Source organism: Sapajus apella, unplaced genomic scaffold, assembly GCF_009761245.1.
Source record: "Sapajus apella isolate SASKATOON/1434 unplaced genomic scaffold, GSC_monkey_1.0 scaffold84, whole genome shotgun sequence".
NCBI classification, from domain to species: Eukaryota; Metazoa; Chordata; class Mammalia; order Primates; family Cebidae; genus Sapajus; species Sapajus apella.
The window spans coordinates 5,616,343-5,640,602 of record NW_022437024.1 but is presented as its reverse complement, the minus strand read 5'-3'; positions in this window follow the sequence as shown (position 1 = coordinate 5,640,602).

Sequence of the window (24,260 nt, the reverse complement as noted above, 5' to 3'; positions counted from 1 at the left end):
ATAAATTTCTCCATTCAGTTTAATCTGCCTTGAATTTGTTGAAAATCTCTTATATATTTTAAAGATATATAATATACAAAATATAAGACTGTATTACGTAATATGTATTACATATGGTATGATATATGAGTATATATTGCTTGATGATGGGGATATATTGTGAGAAAGGCATCATTAGGCAATTTGGTTGTTATATTAGTCATATAAATTGTATAACTGTAACTATATGTTACAAACCAAAAGGTAAAATAGCCTGCGATACACGTCGGCCACTTGATATGACCAACTACTCCTAGGCTACACACATGTACAACATATGACTGTACTGAATACCATAGGGAATTGTAACATAAGATATTTGTTTATCTAAACTTGGAAAAGGTAGTGTAAAAATGTGATAGGGCTGGGCACAGTGGCTCACACCTGTAATCCCAGCACTTTGGGAGGTCGAGGTGGCCAGATCACAAGGTCAGGAGATCGAGACCACCCTGGCCAATATGGTGAAATCCCATCTCTACTGAAAATACAAAAATTAGCTAGGTGTGGTGGTGCGTGCCTGTAATCCCAGCTACTGTGGAGGCTGAGTCAGGAGAATCACTTAAACCAGGGAATCAGAGATTGTGCAAATGCACTCCACCCTGGTGAGAGAGAGACCCCCTCTCAAAAAAACAATGTTGTATTGCAATCTTCTATGACCACCATAATTTATACGGTCTATTGCTGACCAAAAATGTCATACAGCATATGACTGTACATGCCATATGTTAGTTTTCTAGGAAGTCATGATGAATTATCATGATCTGGGGGACCTAACACAGAAATGTATTCTCTCACAGTTTTGAAGGCTAGAAGTTTGAAATCAAGATTATCAGCAGGATGGTCTTCCTGTGGAAGGATCCAGGGAAGAATTCTTTTTTGCCTCTTATAGCTTAGATGCTTGTAATTTCTAGTTTTCTTTAACTGGCAGCTGTATGACTTCAATCTCTGCCTCTGTCTTCACAGTCTTCTCCTGCATTTGTGTATCTATGTCAAAATTTTCTTCACCTTATGAGTACTAGTCATATAGGAGTTACCCACATTCCCACTTTCACTCAGTATGATTTTACCTTCACTTAATTCTATTTGCACAGACCCTATTTCCAAATAAGAGTTGCATTTTTAAGTTCCAGGTGGACATGAATTTTAGAGAAACATTGCTGGACTCAGTAAAGTGTGTAAATTGTGATTTCTACCCTCACTCTTGGCTTCATCTTATTTTCCTACCCATATTTCTTTTTGCCACAATTCATTCTCAAGTTTTTAATCTCATATAACTGTGAAACACATATCCTTGTAAGATTCATTATATCCATTTGGTTTTAAAATTTTGAAGATATTAAGTTGGGGATAAAAAGTTTTTAAAGTTGATCTTTTAATCTTCTCTCATATTCTTCCAAAATATTAATGGTGAGTCTTACTTTTGGTGGTAAGATAAAAAGTGGCCTCTTTTTTTTCATTTTGGAAACCATTTGCCAAGTGAATGGCTGCATACCAGGTACCAGGAGATCTTCTAGATATACAATCATTTCATCTGCAAATAGAGACAATAAGACTTCTTTTTTTCCTAATTGAATACCCTTTATTTCTTTTTCTCTATCTCTCTCTATAAGACCCACTAGAAGCAATTTGCCTTCAGCTGGCAAACCCAGCAATATACCTTTACTGTCCTACCTCAAGGGTGTATCAACTCTCTGGCTTTGTGTCATAATCTTATTCAGAGAGATCTTGATTGCTTTTCACTTCTGCAAGATATCACACTGGTCCATTATGTTGATGACATTATGCTGATTGGATCCAGTTAGCAAAAGGTAGCAACCACAACTGGGCTTATTAGTGAGACATTTTCGTGCCAGAGGATGGGAAACCAATCTCACTAAAATTCAGGAAACTTGTACCTCAACAAAATTTATAGGGATTCAGTGGTGTGGGGCCTGTCAAGATACTTCTTGTAAGATGAAGGATAAGTTGCTGCATTTAGCCCCTCCTACAACCAAGAAAGAAGCACAATGCCTAGTGAGGCTGTTTGGATTTTGGAGGCAACACATTCTTCATTTGGGTGTGTTACTCTTGGCCCATTTATCGAGTGACCTGAATGTCTGACAGTTTTGAGTGCGGTCCAGAACAGGAGAAAGCTCTGCACCAGGTCCAGGATGCTGTGCAAGCTGCTCTGCCACTTGAGCCATATGACCCAGCAGATCCAATGAAGTTTGAGGTGTCAGTGGCAGATAGGGATGCTTTTTGGAGCATTGAAGCATCTGGCAGGCCCTCATATGTGAATCACAATAGAGGCCTCTAGGATTCTGGAGCAAGTCCCTGCCATCTTCTACAGATAACTACTCTCCCTTTGAGAGACAGCTATTAACCTGTTACTGGGCTTTGGTGGAAACAGAACGTTTGACTATGGGTCAAGTCACCATGCGACCTGAACTGCCTATCATGAACTGGGTGCTTTCTGACCCATCTAGCCATAAAGTGGGCCATGTGCAGCAGGATTCCATCATCAAATGGGAGTAATCTGTATGTGATCAGGCTCAAGCAGGTCCTAAAGGCACATGTAAGTTACATGAGGAAATGGCTTAAATGCCCCTGGTCTCTGCTCCTCCCACCCTGACTTCTGTCCCCCAGCCTGCACTGATGTCCTCATGGGGAGTTCCCCATGATCAGTGGACAGCGGAAGATAAGACTAGGACCTGATTTATGGATGGTTCTGCACCATATGCAGGCACCACCTGAAAATGGACAGTTGCTGCATTACGGCCCCTTTCTGGGAGATCCCTCAAGGACAGCAGTGAAGGAAAATCTTCTCAGTGGACAGAACTGCAAGCAGTGCACCTGGATGCGCACTTTGTATGGAAGGAGACATGGCCAGATGTGCAATTATATACTGATTCATGGGCTATAGACAATGGTTTGGCTGGATGGTCAGGGACTTGAAAGAAGCGACTAGAAAACTGGTGACAAAGAAACTTTGGGGAGAGGTATGGAACTCACTGAGTGGTCAAAAACTGTGAAGATATTTGCATCCCTTGTGAATGCTCACCAATGGGTGACTTCAGCAGAGAAGGATTTTAATAGTCAAGTGGATAGGATGACCTGTTCTGTGGACACCACTGTCTCTTTCCCCAGCCTTCCCTATCATTGCCCAATGGGCTCACAAACAAAGTGGCCATGGTGAAAGGGATGGAGGCTATGCATGGGCTCAGGAACTGACCTGGCTATGGTCATTACTGAGTGTCCAATTTGCCAGCAGCAGAGACCAACACTGAGCCCTCAATATGGCACCATTCCTCGGGGTGATCGGGCAGCTACCTGGTGGCAAGTTGATTATATTGGACCTTTTCCATCATGGAAAGGGCAGGGATTTGTCTTCACTAGAAGAGAAGCTTACTCTGGATATGTTTACCTAACCTGCATGCAATGCTTCTGCCAAGACTGCCATTCGTGGACTCACAGAATGCCTTATCCACTGTCATGATATTCCACACAGCATTGCCTCTTACCAAGGAACTCACTTTATGGCTAAAGAAATGCAGTAGTGGTCTCATGCTTATGGAGTTACTGGTCTTACCATGTTCTCCATCATCCTGAAACAGCTGGATTGATCAAATGGTGGAATGGCCTTTTGGAGTCACAGTTACAATGCCAAATAGATGACAATACTTTGAAGGGCAGGGGGAAAGTTCTCCAGAAGGTCGTGTATGCTCTGAATCAGTGTCCCATATATGGCACTGTTTCTCTCATAGTCAGAATTCAGGGGTCCAGGAAGTGGAAGTGATACCACTCACTATCACCCCTTGTGATCCACTCAGTAAATTTTTGCTTCCTGTTCCTGCAACATTACATTCTGCTGGCCTGGAGGTCTTAGTTCCAGAGGGAGGAATGCTACCATCAGGAGAGACAACAGCGATTCCATTAAACTGCAACTTAAGATTGCCACTGAAACTCTAGGCTCCTCTTACCTTTAGGTCAACAGGCTAAGAAGGGAGTTACAGGTTGGCTGTGGTGACTGATCCAGACTATCAAGATGAAATCAGTCTACTACTCCACAATGGAGGTAAGGAAGAGTATGCACAAAATACAGGAGACACATTAGGGCATCTGTTAGTATTACCATGCCCTGTGATTAAGGTCAATGGGAAACTACAGCAGCCCACTCCAGGCAGGACTACAAATCCCCCAGACCCTTCAGGAATGAAAGATTGGGTCACTCCACCAAGAAAAAAAAAAAATGACCGGCTGAGGTGATTGCTGAAGGTAAAGGGAATACAGAATGGGTAGTAGAAGAAGGCACTCATCCATACCAGCTATGACCACGTGATGAGTTGCAGAAATGAAGACTGTAATTATCATTAGTACTTCCTCCTTCTCTTGATAAAAGCAAGTTTTGCATGTATAATGTATACACTTGTACTAAGAAAATAAATTCATTGTTTTTTTCCTTTATCATGTGACATAATATTTATTGACTTCATATCATCATTTGAGTATTTTTAACTTTATGTCAAACTTTAAAAAGTATTTTGTTTGGCAATGGTTGCATTTTTGGTTGTATGAAGGATAGTTCTATTATGTTAGGTATAATTAGGACTATATTTTTGTCTTTATTTGAAGATTATGTATGATCTCAGGGGATGTGTATGGGTTTAGGTTGACAAGGGGTGGACCTGTGATGATTAGTACTGAGTGTCAACTTGATTGAATTGAAGGAGGCAAAGTATTGATCCTGGGTGGGTCTGTGAGGGTGCTTCCAAAGGAGATTAACATTTGAGTCAGTGGGCTGCGAGAGGCAGACCCACCCTCAATCCAGATGGGCAACATCTAATCAGCTGCTAGTGAGATCAGAATAAAAACCAGGCAGAAGAACGTGGAAAGACTAGACTGGCTTAGCTTCCCAGCTACATCTTTCTCCAGTGCTGGGTGCTTTCTTCTCTTAAACATCAGGCTCCAGTTTCTTTAGCTTTGAAATTTGGACTGGCTTCCTTGCTCTACAGCTTGCAGAAGGCCTATTGTGGGACCTTGTGATCGTGTGACTTAATACTCCTCATTATACTCCTATATATATATGTGTATATATATCTCCATATATATATGTATATCTCCATATATATACCCCCATGTATATATATCCCCATATATATATCCATATATATACCCATATATATCCATATATATACATATCCCATATATATATATGTCCATATATATATGTCTTCATGTATATATATGTCCATATATATATATATATATATCCATATATATCCCTATATATTATAATATTGGGGTCCAGGGTGCCCTCAGCTCCCCTGAGAGGACGTTTCTTCAGGCTCTTGTTCTCCTGCCCTCTCAAGGATGAGAGAGGGACCACAACACAGTGCGCAGCAAATGCCGGATTCAAAGGTGTTTGTAGAAAGTGTTGTATTTAGAGAGAAGAAAAGGAGAAGGAGAGAGGAACAGCTAACTCTCACACTGAGTGAGAAAAAGAAAAGCCGCTCTCACTCTGAGTGAGAAGGGTTCCCAGAAGGGGAAAACCAGAGAACGAAAGCTCCTCTCATACTGAGTGAGAGAATCCAGAGAGATGGAATCCAGGACAGGAAAGCAGCTTCCACACTGAGTGGAAGGGAATAGAGAGAGATGGAGTTTAGGAGGAGAAGACAGCCTTCCATCAGAGTGTGGAAGGGGACTCCAGAGGGGAAATCCAGGAGAGAGAAAGATGGCTTCCATGAGAGTGTATGTGGAAGGGGACCAAAACATGGAGTCCAAAGCGGTGTGGAAGAAGGGGACTTTTAACCTGGGAGGAACTCCCACCTTCTCTAAGCCCCCTGGCCAATGAAAGGAGTTCCTTAGAACTTCCACTGGAGTGATTGACTCTTAGTTTCTTCCCACACCTGCAAAATTTAAACATAAACAATTAAGTCTCCCAGATGGTGAGAGATGGGAGGGGGGCATGACAATGGGAAATCCTTGCCCTTAAAACTATGCCCCCTTGTGGACCCAGAAAGAGAACACCTTTCCTCAATATATATATCCATATATATATATATATATATATACATATGTATCCCTATATATATATACATCCATATATATATATCCCTATATATATATATCCCTACATATATATCCTTATATATGATCCCTATATATATATTCATATATATATCCCTATATATATCCATATATATATCCCTATATATATATAACCATATACATATATCCCTATATATATCTCCCCGTATATATATCCCTATGTATATATATCCCCATATATATATCCCTATGTATATATATCCATATATATACATCCCTATATATATATCCCCATATATATATATATATATACTATTATTTCTATCTCTCTAGAGAACCCTGACTAATAGATAGACTGATAGATAGATAGATAGATAGATAGATAGATAGATAGATAGATGGCTATATAGAGAAGAGTAAGTAATCAATACTATAACTACATATATATCTATAGTTATGGCAGATAACTACATATATAGCATATAGATAGATATCAGAGAAATCAAGTCAATGTAGGAAAATATTTACATTTGTTGACCATATGTGAAGAATATATGGGTATATTGCTATACTTTGTACTATTTATTCAGCGTTTGTGTAAATTTGATTTTTTTCTAAATAAAAAATTGATTAAGGAGAATAAAATAAAGTGAATGAGAAATAACTTGAGTGATCTGAGATGTGTTAAAGATGCCACATTTTCACTGAATAGTTCTTTGAGAGATTAAAACAAGTATCTTATTTAAACCAATACATTTTAGCTTACCATTGAAAAGAATGTTAGCATTTACTTAACTATTATAGATGAAAATTATATTAGTTTGACATAGAGTATCTGGAAAATCATAAAGCAAATATCTGTATTATTAAAAACATAGAAGAAATATTTCTTTTAAAATTACAGCCAGTTATTGACCTCACTATCACTTTTTCTGTTAAATATTTTAGAAGGATTCTACCATAGTGAGCAAGAAAAGGAAATAATTAAATGTATAAATATTGGAAAAAATAAACAATACTGTCATTTATCTACATAAATAGAGTTGGAGACTTAGGCAAGACAGCTTTATATAATATCATTACACACAAAAAAAACCTTCAATGACATTCAAAAGAACAAAGCACTGGTAAATATTTCAGATTAAAATGATTAGATTTCACCTCCAAGGGGATGAAAGTTGGCTAGCTGAAGAAATTCTTAGGTATTAAAATTGTTCCAGAGCCTTCAACTCAACTCAATTCTACTTGAAAAAAAAAGTCTAAAAAGCTCCTTGGAGTGAATCACTTATAATGAAAAAATAAGGTTGATAAACACAGGCTTAAAATATGGAGTAACAAATGAGTTCTCAGTAGCTTGCAACTCAGTCTCTGACTGTTTTGCTCAAGCTTCATGTTCTTGCAGGTCAGCTGTGGCACTGAACCTCACTGTGTTTGTTCTGGAGCTCAGAATGTTAGAGCAGCATCTATTTTAAAGTTTACCACTGGAGAGGAAACCAAACACATCACACACCAGCTCTTAAAAAATTTCTGCTCAGAAGTAACATATGCATATATATATATATATATATATATATATATAAACACACACACCAAATATACATATATATATACACCAAATATATATATATATATACCAAATATATATACATATATATTTGGTATATATATATATACGCCAAATGACCAAGCCCGATCTCAAAGAGTTAGGTAAATATAACCCTTCCTCAAGGAGAGTAACAAGCATTTTAAAACAATAATACTATCTACCAAATTAAAAATGATAGCAAAATATATGATTTAAAATATCAACCAGAAAATAAAAGACCTAGTAGTAAATATTATGAAAGATATTACAGACTTTGACAGATAAAATTTAAAATATCATCCAAAGATATTAAACACAAAATGAATTGCTCTTACAAATGCAATTATCCACAAATTGATACATAGATTTAATTTGGTCTCAATTAAAAGGCATACATACATGTCTCTAATAATTTGACAAGCTGACTCTAAAAATGGCTACTTTAGAGCAAAATATCAAAAATATCCAAGTAACTCTTGATGAATAATGAGGTGAAAATACTTGCTATACAAGATATCAAAACTACTTTTAATTAAACCCTATTAAATCAGTAATACGATGTGATCAAAACCTCATCAACCTATATACAAACTGTCCTGGTACAACAGAACTGACATTTCAGTTTAGTCAGAAAGAGAGCAACTACTCAATAAATAGTGTTGGTAAAATGATCTATTAGAGGGAAAAAATCAGATTGGTTCACTGCCTCACACCAAACAATGCAATTAATTGTACATATATGAAGACGTGAAAGATGAGAAGAAACATTTCTATAACTATTGAAAGGATATAAATAATAACTTTAGAACTTTAGGTTAGAAAATATTTTGTATTACAGATAAAAAAATCATAAAGGAAAATATTCATAAATTTACTACATTACAGTTAAGCTTTGTTACTCAGAAAAAGATTCCACCGAGATGATTAAATAACTAGGTACAACCTGGAAGAAGCAACCTGCAAATAATATAATCAGGAAATTATTAGTATGCGGAGCATAAACTATTCTTGCAAATCCGTAAGATGAACAACCCCATTTAAGAATGTGAAAAGACATTTGTGCAAATTGCAGCAGGCATTTCATGGAGGTAAAAATAAGAATGGCCAAACATCACAAAAAAGGTATATAAGTATTAAAGAAATGTCTATTAAGACCACAATTATATCTATGAGACTGAGGAAAATTAAGTATGTTGACTTTAATATTGGAAAGGATATGGAGCAATAATAGCTTTTACATACTGCTGATGGATATGAATGATAGAACTGAAAAAGCCAGATACGAGATTGCTTATATAATACTGATGAGACAGACATCCAGTATGTAATTCTCTCATATTACTAACTATCCAATATTCAATCATTCAATTAGTTTTTACTTTTTTCTATTTTTCTTTGAAATATATGCCATTTCATTTTTAATTCTTAGGTTGTTGAATTGTATATTAGAAGATTGTTTACTTTTTAAAATGTAAAATGTATGGGAATTGGAAACAAAGCTCAAAACTTAGAATTGGATTCTGCCCCAGTTCTTTAGACTACATATGGAGTAGAGTCTTTAGGTGGTCTCATTGTATACTTTGTAATTAAAATACAAGCCTATCTGGTATTTAAGGCAGGTGTGAGCACAAACTGTTACTTGCACCATAAATTCATTCTCTTGCACCTGAAGAGGATTCGTTTGTATGCACATTTTCAAACATATTATAAAAGAATTACCAACATATGCTGTGTATTCTGTACTATTAAGTCAGAGAACAGGCAGCAGCAATTCACCAGTGTAAGTGTGGTGCAGGTGTTAAGTGGCATCACAGATGTGATAAGACTGAGGAAATACTGTAATTCAGTGAAGCAGGTAGAATTATTTCTTGGAAACTTTTTTTCCAAAGTGTTCTATATAGTGCCAGATCATGCAATTCAAGATATTATAAGGATTGCATTAAAGGAAGACAAATTAAAAGATAAAGAGCAGGAAATTCACCTCCATAAAGTTGGAAGTTATAGTTCTTTTTTGGGGTCTTGAACTTTCTCTTGAACTTTGATAAAAGTTTGATAAACCTGTTTATCACCAGCAAAGCAATCATTTCTCCAGGAGATCTTGATATTAGATGTTTAGATGTTTACACCTATCTATTACATTAAAGGACTTCTCTAGTAAAAAGTAATGAATCCAGGAAATCTTTTACATGGAAAATGTTAAATTCGCTCGTCATTTTTAATATGGTATTTATAGTAGGCTGAAATACAGCTAAGCTAGGCTTATAAAAAAGTTAAAAATTCAAATTATTTTGAATCCTTTAAGATTGTAGACTTTAAAAACTAAGATACGATATTCCTATGACATAAGATTTTGCCCTTTTTAAATTTCATCAGGTCTTAGCCAATGACCTATTAAGACCATAAACCCTTTGTGGAAATTTTAGGGCAGACTCCTGTGGACTGGTGTCAGTCTCTGTGATGTTACTTGAGAAATTGCTTTGAGCAAGAGAAACAAATGTTTACTATTAAACCCAGAATTTATTTGATAAAAGAAGTAATGTAACATGACCTTTGCAATTTTTGCAGGAAAATAGTTTTCTGTCAAGGGTCCAAAGCAAACTTAATAATCAAATAATTGAAAATGTAAGTAAACAAAAATAGATAGTAAAGATACAAAAAAGGAAAGTAAAGTTTATATGAAGCAAACTACATCAAAATGAATTTCATGTTATGGTTTCATGGTCTTGTTATTTTTATCATGTCTGTGATGGTTAGTTTTATGTGTCAACTTAGCTGGGCCACAGTACCCAGATAATTGGTCAAACAGTATTTTGGTTGTTTCTATGAGGGTGTATTTTGGATGAGATTGACAATTCAATCAGCGGACCTTGACAAGAGCACATTGTCCTCTATGATGTGAGTGGCCCTCATCCTATCAATTGAAAGCCTTAATAGAATAAAGAGTGACTTTCCCTGAGCAAGAGAGAGACCTCTGCCAGCAGAGGACCTTCAGAATTGAATGACAACATTTGCTCTTCCCCACCCACACTGCAGGTTTTGGACTTGTCAGCTTCCATGATTCATGAGCCCATTCCTTAAAATAAATCTCTCTTCTTTATATACACACAGGCACCCTATTGTTTCTATTTCTATGGAGAATCCTGACTAATACATGTCTAGCTGAAGCAACCCAACCAATTTGATTTGGGTGAGATGACCTCATACAAAGTAAATATGACAAAATTAGTACAAGTATATATAGTATATATAACTATAGAGTGAATTGACGTAGGCTGGTATGTGAGTTTAATATAGATTCAAATACACTACAAAGATCCAGCTTCTTCACCATCAAAAGCCAAGTCACCTTTCTTGATTCTGTATTGATCATGGGCAATCTAGCTATATTACAGATTAAAGTTACCTCTTCATTTGTAGACTTCAGTCAAATTACTTAGTTATGTAGGAAGAAAATGTTTTTAAATGCTTACTAAGCTTTTGAAGCTGTAAACAAACATGTTTTTAAAAAGTGACCAGAGCCAGAGCATGTTGGTAATTAGTTACTTGATAAGTCAGACAGAAAAAATTACTAATCATTATGAAATCTGATCTATTTAGCTAATAGGCTTCATAAAAGTTAAGAAAAGACACTGACAACACTACAAGAAAATATTTTTCATATCTACAAACACCAAACAATAAAAGTAATAAAATTATTTAACCATTAGTTAATATATTGACCAGCTCTAGTGAACAAGCTGCCATCTGGAATAATAGAAAAATTTGGTATTTGATTTCTGTATGAGTCATAGATAGACCAGTGGTTCAAATCATAAAATAAATTGTTGGGTTGTTTTTTTTTTCCTATCCCTTCATTGATTCTTCTCCACAGTGATGTTTCTAAGACAGTCATTTCTTATCACTATAAAGATATTGGGATACATTATTTCACATTCTTTCCACTTCCAATATCATAAGGGAAAAGAAGGAATATCTTTTCTGGCCACATCATGATTCTCATTGGTTTTGAAAGAATGATTACGTCGTGGTGACTATCACTTAACTGATTACTCTAGATGGTCTCCTTCATTTAGGCCTGGGAACCATCCTCTGCCAGCCAGGAGTAAAAGCACTTTCTGAAGCACAAGGACTAAGAAATGAAGAGAAATCCTTCCCAAAAGAAAGCTAGGGTAGGGTTTCATAAAGGATAAAGAGATACTGAATTACCATACACAGAATTTCTATTTGAAATATAATAAAATACAATTACACAATATTATAGCCAAGGTGAACCTAATTTATGATTTTTTAAATCCAGAAAACACTTCCAACTAGGATATATATATATATATATATATATATATATATATATATATAAACATCATTTCATAAATAACTGCACAGTAGAGGACAGCTGATGGGTGTAGAAATATCCTAATAGTTATTTAAAAGTTTAATCAAGTATTAATTGTGTAAAAGCAACAAGATTAAACTTACCTTTTCTACAAAGAACATGGGATATACAGGTTTACGAGGACATACATACAGCTCTAAGTTTAGGATAAAATCTGGAATAAGGCAAGGATATTTCATTTCCATAAACATTTGCAGAAACCTAACATGCACTAGGCACAGTGTTAAGTGTCAGGAGTACAATTGTCATCTGCTAGAAATAACATTCTTTCTGGGAAGATGAAATGTAACACACAAAAATGTAAAAAGGGGCAATGTCTCGTAAATGAAAAGTATGTAAGTGGTACAGGAAATAAGTGAAGTAGAACTTGGAGTATGAAGTAATCATCTGCAGAAAGAATGGTCAGCTAACAAGAAGAAGGAAGTATTTGGGTATTTATAGGAGAAGATTTAAACGGAAGGAAATTCAGATTCAAGGATATCTAAATTAGACAAAGTCTGCAAATGTCAATAATTGTTAAGACTAAGTCCATTTTTTTTATTTTATGTGAAAACATGTTTTCAGTTCAGAAAGCATTTGAAACTTGATTATATATTTTAAAGCAGCATTAATAGTTATATCACTTATTTTTTCTTTTGTTTAAAATTATGTTTTGAATTATTTTTTCACTGATATAAAAAATAATTTCTTCTGTTTTAATTAAGTCTAAACTCTTAAATTTTCACTTTATTCAATAAGAGTACAATTCACATTGAAAATACAGAATCATATTTAAAGCTCTAAATTAAGCTCTTGATCTTTTTCTTTATTCAATTTCCTTTATTTTTCCAGTTTCTTTCAGTATCCATTAAAAAGTCAAAATATTTAAAAAATTAATCATCTAAGAAAATTGAAAATACATAGAATTGAAAGAAAAAAAGCAAAAATAATTTGATCTGTTATTATTTTATATAGTTATGTGAAGTGTGCATAATAAAAATCACTTCATAAGTTTGATTATATCAAACATTTAGTAGGCAATGTAAGCTAGCGATTATGTGACTTTTGACACTACGTTATGGAAGGCAATGTAACTTCCTGTTTGTTTCTCTTAGACAGCTTACTCTGGATTAAATTAACCGCCATGCTGTGAGGACACTCAAGCTGCTCTGTGGAGAGATCTACAGGACAAAAACCTGAGACCTAACAACAGCCAGCAAGAAACTCAAGCACAGGATGTATGGCTATGTTTTATCTGAATTTATAAGACTCAACCAAGTGATTGGAAAAGATCAGATTCCAGATTCTTTCCTATGCCAATGTTCTGAGTCCCTGATAATATTCCCTACAGATAACCCCATTTCTGTAAGCCACTTTGTAAGCAGATCCTTCTGCTCTTGTAAAGGCTTCAGACAACTGCAGCCCTAGTGGATACCTTGACTACAACTTCCTGTGAGACCTTGAGCCAGTTCAATCCAGTGAAGCCATTTCCAGATTCCCAACTTTCACAAATTGTACAAGATAATAAATACTCATATTTTTAACTGCAAAGTGTTAGGATATTCTGTTACCCAGCAATAGGTAAATAATGTAAGATGACTGTAACATGACTGAAGTAACCATGATATTTATATTTTTAGTCAGAAGATGGATATGATTAGATTTCTAGATTCTGTTAAAAGCAACAGCCAGCATTTACCAAATACCAATTCTGCATCAAATTGTGCAAGAGCAATATCATTTGGTTCCTGACTTTAAATTAATAATAGAGGATACACACTAAGAAAGTACTAGAAAGCAGTTGATTTTGTTTTGGAGAAACAGATTTATGAAATTGGTAACACTCTGCAGAGGAAAAATCAGCATGATAGTATGAGTCAGGGAAGACTTCCGGAAACAGACTGGACTTGAACTGTTTTTCGACAAATCTGTAAGATTTGCACAGAAGACAAAGAGAGATTATTCTTCTTTACGAGTATATCATAAGCAGAGATCTAATAATGGAAATAATGTGTAAGCAATCATGTAAATATGAATTTATCTGCAGTAGACACTGACTTGAGAAATAGAAATAAACACAGATTGATAGAGCAGGGTCCTCCAGAAAGGGCCTGAATACCAAGCAGAATATTTCGATTTTAATAGCATTCAGGGACTTACAAATGATCTTAAACAGTGAATATACCTTGACATTTCTACTAGTAGGGAATTAGGTTTACTACTGAGAGAACAAATTAGATCATTGCACAGGCATAATTCTTGGCAAGTTCTTACTTATCTTGAGCAGAAATTTGTCTTTTCTTAATTTCAGCACTTGCTCTTACTTACATTGCAGAAAAGAATTATCAGGGACTCAGAACATTTACGTTGGAAAGAACCCGGAATCTGATCTTTTCCAACCACCCAGTTGATTCTTATAAATTCACATAAAACATAGCCATACATCCCATGCCTGAATGACTCCTGTGATGTGATTTTCAACCAGTTCTCCAAGCATCTGTATTTACTTTTAGACAGTTTTGACAAATGAAAGTTTGCCTAAAACTGTGTTTGTCTGTAAACATAGGCCCCAGTTTTAGAACTTTGAGTCACACAATTTAAATAAATAAGTCTAATCCCTCTTCCATATGGCAAGCTGTTAACTATTTAAAGATGGCATGCTCCCCTTGGAATTAGGGGATAGAAAGATTCCATTCTTCCAGTTTTCCCCACATGTCATGGCCGAGAATCTTTTTGATAAATATTACACCACTTCTCCTCTGAACACCCCATAGTGTGTCTTCAGCATATGAAAGGTGTGATTCTTCAGAGGGTAATGTTCAAGCCGGGTCTCTTTAGTATAATTAAGAATGCTTTTAAAGTGTTCTGTTTTCTAATTTGGAATTTATATTTTCTTTTCTTTTCTTTTCTTTTTTGAGACGAAGTCTCACTCTGCTGCCCAGTGCCCAGGCTGGAGTGCAGTGGTGCAGTCTCGGTTCACTGCAGCCTCGACCTCACAAATTCCTGCAATTCTTGTGCCTCAGCCTCCCGGGTACCTGGCATTACAGTCATGTAGCACCATGCCCAGCTAATTTTTGTATTTTTAGTAGAGATGTGATTCCACCATGTTGGCCAGGCTGGTCTCGAACTCCTGACTTCAGGTGATCCACCCGCTTCGGCCTCCCAAATTGCTAGGATTATAGGTGTGAGCCACCACATCCAACTATTTCTTTTGTTTTATAAGTTACTTTCACCAATTATTTAAGCTTTTGTTTATTTAATATTTTTTAATTTCATCAATTATTTAAGCTTTTTTATGGCTTAAAATTTATTGTTCTCAAAATTCTCCAAATTTATTTTAAGAATACTGTATCCCTACTACTGTAGATAGGTAGGTAGGTAGGTGGTTTATTTGTGTACCGTAAGGTCTAACAGGTCACTCTATGATAATTGAGGTTGCAAGGATATGTCCCGCCAATCTAAATTTTTAAGATCGTATGTCTATCTGCCTTGCAGGTCTGGTAAAAATTTAGACATTATTACTCCAGCCTTTCATTATTCCCATGAGGAAACTAAGGTCTCAGAAAAAGATTACTTGACTAAGCAAATACAGTTAACTGTTCATAGAACAAGCAAGACAACCAGCCTGATAATATTTTTTCTGTGATTGTTTTTACTTTTTCTGTTTAATGTGCATTGTGAATATGAACACTGTGCACATTTTCCCTTGTCAAAAACATCACCCTTTTGGGTAGACTTTTTGCACTCGTTTCTGGTTTACTCTATTATGCTTTGGCTGCACTTGTTAATTAAACAACTAAATCTATTTTATTTACAAGTCTCTGCAGCATGTATGGTGTGGCAGATCCAGTAAGGCTGCATATGCTCAGCTTCAGAAAACATAAAAGTTTTTTATTTTTTTTACATGTAAAGAAAACTGAGATCCAGAAAGAAACTAAGGCACAAAAAAATGCAACCTATGTCTTTTTCTTTATGGAGTACTTTTAGAAAAGTTTATGGAGGTAAAAAGATATGTACGCTAAAACTAACCATTTTAAATATACTATTAAATGTAACTTTAAAAATCATATACAGTTATGTAACAATCATCATGAACAAGATACACAATATGTTCATAACCTTGAAAAGCTTATTTGCCTGAGCATAGTAATCCCTTCCTCATCCAGAACCTGCTAAAAATTGTTTTCCTAACTTTCCCCGTGTTTCATCTCTCCCAGACTATCATAAAATGGCATCACATAATTCTTTCATTCAGCATAATGTCATCGATATCTCTCTATGCTTTCTGCATGTATCATAATTTCTTCCATTTTATTGCCGAGCAGCATTCCATTGTATAGATGTATTACAATTAGTTTATATATTGGCCAGCTAAGGCACTGGTTGTTTCTGGTTTGGGGCTATTATGAATAAAGCTGCTATGAACACTCCCTTAGGAATTGGTTAGTGAGCGTATATTGTCAGTTATGTTGGAACTTGTAAGACGGAGATTTTTAGCATGGTAAAGATGTATTTATTACAAAACCCACAAAACTATGTGCCAAGTAGCTGCTGTAGTGCTACTGTAACAAAATACCACATATTGAGTGGCTTAAAAAACAGAAAATATATTACAATTCTTGAAGAGGTAAGCCTGAAATCAAGGTCATGGCAGGTTTGGTTATTTCTGATGCCTCTGAAGGAGGAATTTACAAGGTTTTCCTGCTTGGATTGTAGATAGTCATGTTCTTTCTGTATCTCTTCACATCATCTTTCTTCTATGCCTAAAGTGTGTACTAATTTCTTTTTATAAGGATACCAGTAATGTCGAATTAGGTCCTGATCTTAGGACCTCATCTTAACTTAGCTAATTACGCCTGCAATGATTCCTTTTCCAGTGAGGGCACACAATTCAACTCATAATAGTGGCTGTACTGTTTAGCATTCTTAGGACCAGTGTATGAGATTCCTCAGTGTTCTATGCCCCCACCAGCTCTTGGGTTGTTGTCTTTTAAATTGTAACTTTTCTGATAGGTAAGTGTTTAGTGGTATCTCATTTATGGTTTTAATTGTTTTCCTAACAGCTAATGATTTTTAGTGTATTTTCATATGTATTTTTGTCATCCACATAATTTCTTTGGCATAAAAGCTATCCACATCATATGTTCAATTTTTCATGGGTATATTGCCTATTAATATTTAATTATAAGATTTCTTCATATATTATAATATTAATTAAAGATATGTCCTTAATTATACATGTATTTTGCAATTATTTCTAGTAAGATAAATCTTTGTGTTTTTAATTTTGTTTCAGAGTATCTCTGGAAGAACAACAATTTTAATTTTGATAAATTCTAATTTATTGTTTTATTTTATAATTTGTGATTAATTTTGTTCTAAGAATTCTACTGAACCTAAGTTACAAAAATTTTCTTCTATATTTTCTTGTATTGTTTTATATTTTTATATATCCTAATTATATGATTATTTCAATTAATTTTGAAATATTGAGTGAGGTAACATTTTAAATTCATTTTCTACCTTGTGGATGCTCAACTTTTCCAGCATTGTTTGTTTAAATTCTTTTTATGTTTATTATATTGCATTTTCTTGGCATCTATGTTGAAAATAAATTGTCCATATCTGCGTGATTCTATTCTTAGAATCTCTATTCTGTTTCGTAGTTCTACATATGCATCTTTACAATACCTCACTAACTTGCATATTACACTTTTAGAATAAATCTTGAAATTAAGTAACATTAATCCCCCAACTGTTATTTTCAAAATTATTTTGACTATTCTAGATCCTTTGCATTACAGATCAAGATATTACATGATTTGCAGTTTGCTAATTTCTACATAAATCAAGTAATTTTATTGGGTTTACTTTGCATCTATAAATCGAGTTGAAAAGAATTTATCAGTTATTGCTATTTAGTCTTCTGATCCATGAATATGCAATATTTCTCCATATATTAAAGGCTTTGTTAATGCATCTTAGTAATGTTTTGTAGTTTTCAGTTTAAAAGTTCCTCAAATTTTGTCAAATTCCTCTCTAAGTGTTTTATGGTTTGAGATATTTTAATTTTTTCAAAAACTATAAATACCAAGTGTTCCATTATATATGTATATGTGTGTGTGTGTGTGTGTGTGTGTGTGTGTATTAATACAAGATCCAGATACATACAATTATGTATAGCATATCACTGATGCATCTTTCATGATTGCTAAACTCACCTAGTTCTAGTACTCCTTTATAAATAATTTGGGAATTTCCATCCAATGATATATTGTCCTTTCTAAGTTGTATGGGGTTTCTTTTTTCTTTTTCACTTTCTTACCTTATTGCATGGGCTAGAGCAGCCAATAGAATATTAGATAAAAGCAGATGCCTTTGCCAATTTCAAAGTTTTCCAATGCTATTTTATTTTATTATGTCCAGGATTTATAGTTTTAAAAAGGTAGGAGCTATGAGAAGAAGGTACACCATCATGGCCAGAGCCACAGGTCTGCCTCCATTTTTGCATATGTTTTCTAGTGTGACAACATAAGCAAATTTTTAGTACTTGTTTAGGTACCTTTATCAGGTTGAAAAAGTTCCCTTTCACCTCACTCAGGAAAAAAAAAAAAAGCTTTCAGCTTTTCACCATTGAGTATAATGTTAACAGTGATTCTTCATATATGACTTTTATTATGTCGAAAGAATTTTCTTTTTTTTCAAGTTTGTTGAGTGTTTTTATCATGAAAGGATGTTAAATTTTGTGAAGTAATTTTCTTCCTCTATTGAGATGGTTATGTGATTTTATTCTTTTTTTCTGTTAATATGATGTAGCACCTTAACTGATTTTCACATGTGAAACCATTCTTGAATCCCAAAAATAAGTCCTACTTGGTCATGGTGTATATTTTCAGACATTTTTTTTTTTCAGAGAAATTTCAGATTCACAGTAAAATTGATAGGAAGGTCAGCGATTTCCTATGTACTTCCTTCCCCAAAACATGGATAGCCTCCCACCATTAACAGCATTCTGAGTGGTACTTTTGTAACAATTTGTAAAATTACATTGACACATCATAATCACTCAAAGTCCATAGTAACACTGTGGTTCCTTCTTGGATATGTACTGTTTCCAATTGTTGGGATAAGTTTGAGAAAGACTGGCATTAATTCTTTAAATGTTGGTAGAATTCCAGCAGATCCTGGACTTTTCTTTGTTTAAAGTGATAGTTATCTCTTCTTGATCATTTGACCCATTTTTCATATGTAATGTTCCTCTTTATCTCTGGAAATATTAGTTATTCTAATGTCTGCTTCAATATTAATGTAGCCTTTTAAACTATTTAAATCTGAATTTATATTATACACCTTCTTTATGCTTTCGCTTTTAACCTATCTCTGTCTTACATTTAAATCAGGTGTTTGTAGTTAGAATGTAGTGAATCTTTCTATTTTATTCAATCAAGAAAATGTCTGTCTTTTAATTGGAAAGTTTATATAACCTATCATTATCAATAAGATTACTTTTTTTAGTCTACCACCTTGCTCTTCATTTTCTATTTGTTCCATCTGTTTTCTTTATTTTCCTGCTACTTTTGTATTAGTAGAATTAAATATTATTATCTTTTTCTACCATTGGCTTATCAATATATTACTTTTTATTTAGTGGTTGATTGATGGTGTATGATATATATTTGCATTTATCAGAATCAACATTATAATGTATTATACAACAGTATAGTGTATCATTGGAACCCTACAACTATATGATTTAAATTTATTTTTTACAGTCTTTATGCTATTACTTTTAGATTTTTTTCTGTGTATCTTAAAAACCCTACAATACATTGGTTTTATTTTTTGCTTTAATCAACTGTCTTCTAAAGAAATTAGAAATAGCCCAACCTTCTACTGTCTGATCCCACCTTGTTGATGCCAGGTAAAGTGGAAATTTAGCTCACCATTGTGCCTGCTTACGCAAAAGGGAGGAAAAAAGAATTGGAGCACTGACTAGCCCCAGCTCACACCACCTTATTCAGTCTCACTGATGTCAGATGGGGGCACAGGACCAGCATCTCATTTAGTTCTGTTGACATCAAGGTTGGCAGGGACCAAAATACTGACTAGACCTGTCATGTGTGGGCTTTGTTAATTGTTGCCACTGTCTTGCAGGGGATAGATCAGTTCCCTGCATCATCCCTCCAACACTGTCCCATTGTTTGAGCACCTCCTGCTTTTACCAAACAGAGAATAGCATATCGGTTTTTTGTTTTTTTTTAATTGTACTTTAGGTTCCGGAGTACATGTGCAGATAGATCATGCAGGATTGTTGCAAAGGTACATACATGGCAATGTGGTTTGCTCCCTCTATCGCCTCGTCACCTACATCTGGCATTTCTCCCCATGTTATCCCTCCTCAACCTCCCCACCCCCTACTATCCCTCCCCTACCCCCCACCCCACCGATAGACCCCAGTGTGTGATGCTCCTCTCCCTGTGTCCATGTGTTCTCATTGTTCAACACGCACCTATGAGAACATGCAGTATTTGATTTTCTGTTCTTGTGCCAGTTTGCTGAGAATGATGGTTTCCAGATTCATCCATGTCCCTACAAAGGACAGGAACTCATAGTTTTTTATGGCTGCACAGTATTCCATGAAGTATATGTGCAACATTTTTCTTGTTCAGTCTATCATCAATGGCCATTTGGGTTGGTTGCAGGTCTTTGCGATTGTAAACAGTGCAGCAATGAACATACATGTGCATATGATTCAAGCAGATCAGTTTCTTATCCAGCTCACCAACACAACTTGGGGAGGGTACTGAATCATAGTGGTCTGCTATTTCAGGGGAAATCAGATAGGATGAAAAATAAGCTATTTACCTCCCTCTGAATCTGGGTGTAGGGATGTGGTTTCCTTTTTGGTGTTTGAATAGAATTAGTCAGATATTAACAGAGAGGTTTTCTGTTTTATTAAGCTGCCCTTTTCTGGTCATTTGACAAGACAGAACAGAATTTTTATGTAGTTTTTTTTTTTTTTTTTTAATGTGTATTTGTCTGTGTATATTGGCAGTTCCAGGTTAAAAGTTCCTGCAGTCATCTCTCTAGCTCTCCAAAATATACAGGAAATAAGAAAAAAATCCAGAAAGCCAACATGTTGTTCCTTATCCTTGAAGTCCCCAGACACTTCATCTTCTCTTTTCCATCTTTCAAAGTTTTCCTGTGTTTCTTTTCGTGTTACGTACAGGGTTTATGGTTTAAAGAGGTAGAAACTGGGAGAAATGGAGCTACTCCATCTTGGCCAGAGCTATAAGTCTGCCTCCACTTTTGGATACTTTTTTGCTTGGTATAAAATTTTGTATTAACATTTTTTAGTGCTTTAATGTTCCATCATCCCATTTTCTTTTGGCTTGGGTGTTTTTTCTCTTCTATTTTTTTCTTTCATGAGAAGTCTGCTCTCATTCCTTTCATTATAAATTCTCCCTCACCTCTCCTGGAACTGAGCTCTTTCAAATATTTTTTCTTCTCCATTGTGTTTTCCTTTCCTTCCCCTTTGTGAACATCATGTACATGTGTATTAGTATGTTTGACTACAACAGAGGCAATTTTGTCACAAAATTCTTGAATACTCTCTCCCTCTTTTTAAATGCTTTTCTTTTGTGTTTCAGTTTAGTTTACTTCTTTCATTCTATTTTCAACTTCAGTAATAATTTCACTGCTGTGATCTATCTTCTAATAACCCTATCCAAAGTATTCTTCATCTCTGATGTGCTTTTATTATACTTTTTCTTTTTTACTCATTTATAGTTTGTATATCTGATGATGTTTTTCAGTTTCATATGGCATTTCACCCCCATAAAATCCTTTAAAATAGTATTCATAGCTATTTTAGAGACCCTTTCTGATAGTTCTAACATCCTGTTCATCTCTGGATCTGGTTCTGCTGACTGATATATGTCTTGAAAAGAGTTTTTCTGTTGTTGTTGTTTTAAAATGTGTCAGTGAATGCCAGAAAGTGTGTCTGAGGAATAGTAAATAGAAACAGAGGTAGAAATAGGTCTACATCTCTGTCAGAATGTTCATGTGTGAGGATGAATCAACCTAGTCAATAACGGCCCACTTTGATGTTATTTTTGCCCTCAGTATCCGACACTGGTGGGATGAAATTTGTCCTGTTACAGACTGCTGAGACTTTGTTCTCAGCATTGTCTCTTCAATACCAAAAAGTTTTTCTGATCTACTCTACGCTCAAGTTTTTTGTTTTTTTTTTTTTTAATTTGGTGTTTTTGTTTTTGTTTTGGCATGTCTGTATCTCACAGAGTTTCATTCTTCACTCCTAATTTCCCTTATCAGTGAACAATTAACTGTTGTTTGGTAGAAGGCAAGTGATGGGGCAGTGGAGTCTCTGACTCCACCTGTATCTGAAGCAAGACCACTGGACCGCAGACTCATCGTTTGATCTTTCTCAGAATTCCTGGCCCTCCTTGCCATGGCCAAACTCAGACTTGTATCAGTGGAAGATGTTGGTTGGGAACAGATTTTTTATGCATCTTCCGATGGTATCAGATCCTCATTCCGAATCAAGGCAGGATTCCTGGCACTGGGGGGTTTTTGCTCTTCTTCCACATTTGCTTCTCCCCATTCGCAAGGGATATTCCACCTTTTCATTTGGCACTTTTTCCTTATGAAACAAGTGTTCAATGAGTAGATGGTTTCTTAGGAGTCTGTGCAATGAGGAGGGCTTTCTCAAGTATTTTTTTGCCTGACCCCAGTGTATGTCATGAGAATCTTAAAAGAGCTGACCAATAGGAGAATTCTGTGTATGTGTTTGGGGCTGTCTAGGCTTCTGACTGGTCAACCTAACTCAAATTTGCTTTCAATAATTCCTTCTAATTTCAGTTGTGTACTTTTTATCTGCTTTTATGGCTCCCAACACTTCCTCCCATACTTAGCTAATGGTTCGCCAGCTTACATATCTCAAGGATTTTATGGCCCTTTGGGATCTAGTTTACCTATTTGCCTTGTGACTACTGCTATTTGATGTCTTCCCTCTCCAAAGAAAGAAAGGTAATGATTTCATAGATTACACACATTTTCTCATTGGAAATGACATTATTATTAGGATTGCTACACTCTGTACAGAAGCAAAACTTACCCTTCTTTTAAAACACATTTTTAGCATACTGTGGGTGTCAATATCCTGCTAGGTGATTTATTTATGTGCTAATGCTTAATAAGTTAGAAAACTTTAGATAGTAAGTAGTGAAAATAAATTATGCCTACTATTTTGAAAAATAATTTATTGAAATGATGTGGAATAGTTCATCCAACTGAAAGAAACTGTAAAACCACAATAAGAAAAGAAAAAGAACAGCTTCCAGGCTCTTCTTAACCAGAATTAAGGGACATGTTCCTTAGCACATGCGCGTTCCTTATCAGGTTGAAGATTAAATACTAAGTGACCATCCCAAACTGTAATTCCTGGAGATAAGGTACTATTGTCAAGAACAAAATAATAAAGGGATAGACAGGAAAATACAGCCATGGCCTCAATAATTATTTTATACGTTTTCTGATTTGAATATACAGCATGTATTTCATTCATACATTAAATTTTTTTATTTTTCCTTTTGACAAATAGATCAATAGAAATAAAATTGTAACAGTTACATATTCCTATACAGCCATAGTCAAGTGTCAACTAACAATGTTTCATTCAACAACAGACCACATATATGACAGTGGTCTCATAAGATTAAAAGGGAGCTGAAACATTTCTATTGCCTAGTGATATTGAATCTGTCATAACGGACATTGTAGCTATCGTAAGTCTTAGTGCAATGCATTGCTCAAGTGTTGGGGTGATGCTGATATAAACAAACCTACTGCATGTCCAGTCATAGAAAGCTCTAGCACATACAATTATGCACAGTACATAGTACTTGATAATTATAACAAACGACTATATTATTGATTTATGTGATTACTATGCTAAATCTTTTATTGTTATTTTAGAGTGTACTCCTTCTATAATATTAAAAAAGGTAACAGTAAAACAGCCTCTGACAGAATCTTCAGGAAGTGTTCCAGAAAAAGGCATTGTTTTAATAGGAGATGACAGCTTTATGAGTGTTATTGAGGGAATGTGTTCTCTTTCCGGGGCCACAAGGGGGCATAGTTTTAAGGGCAAGCATTTCCCAGCACCATGCTTCCCTCCTCTCTCTCTTCATCAGGGATAGTTAATGGTTTATGTTT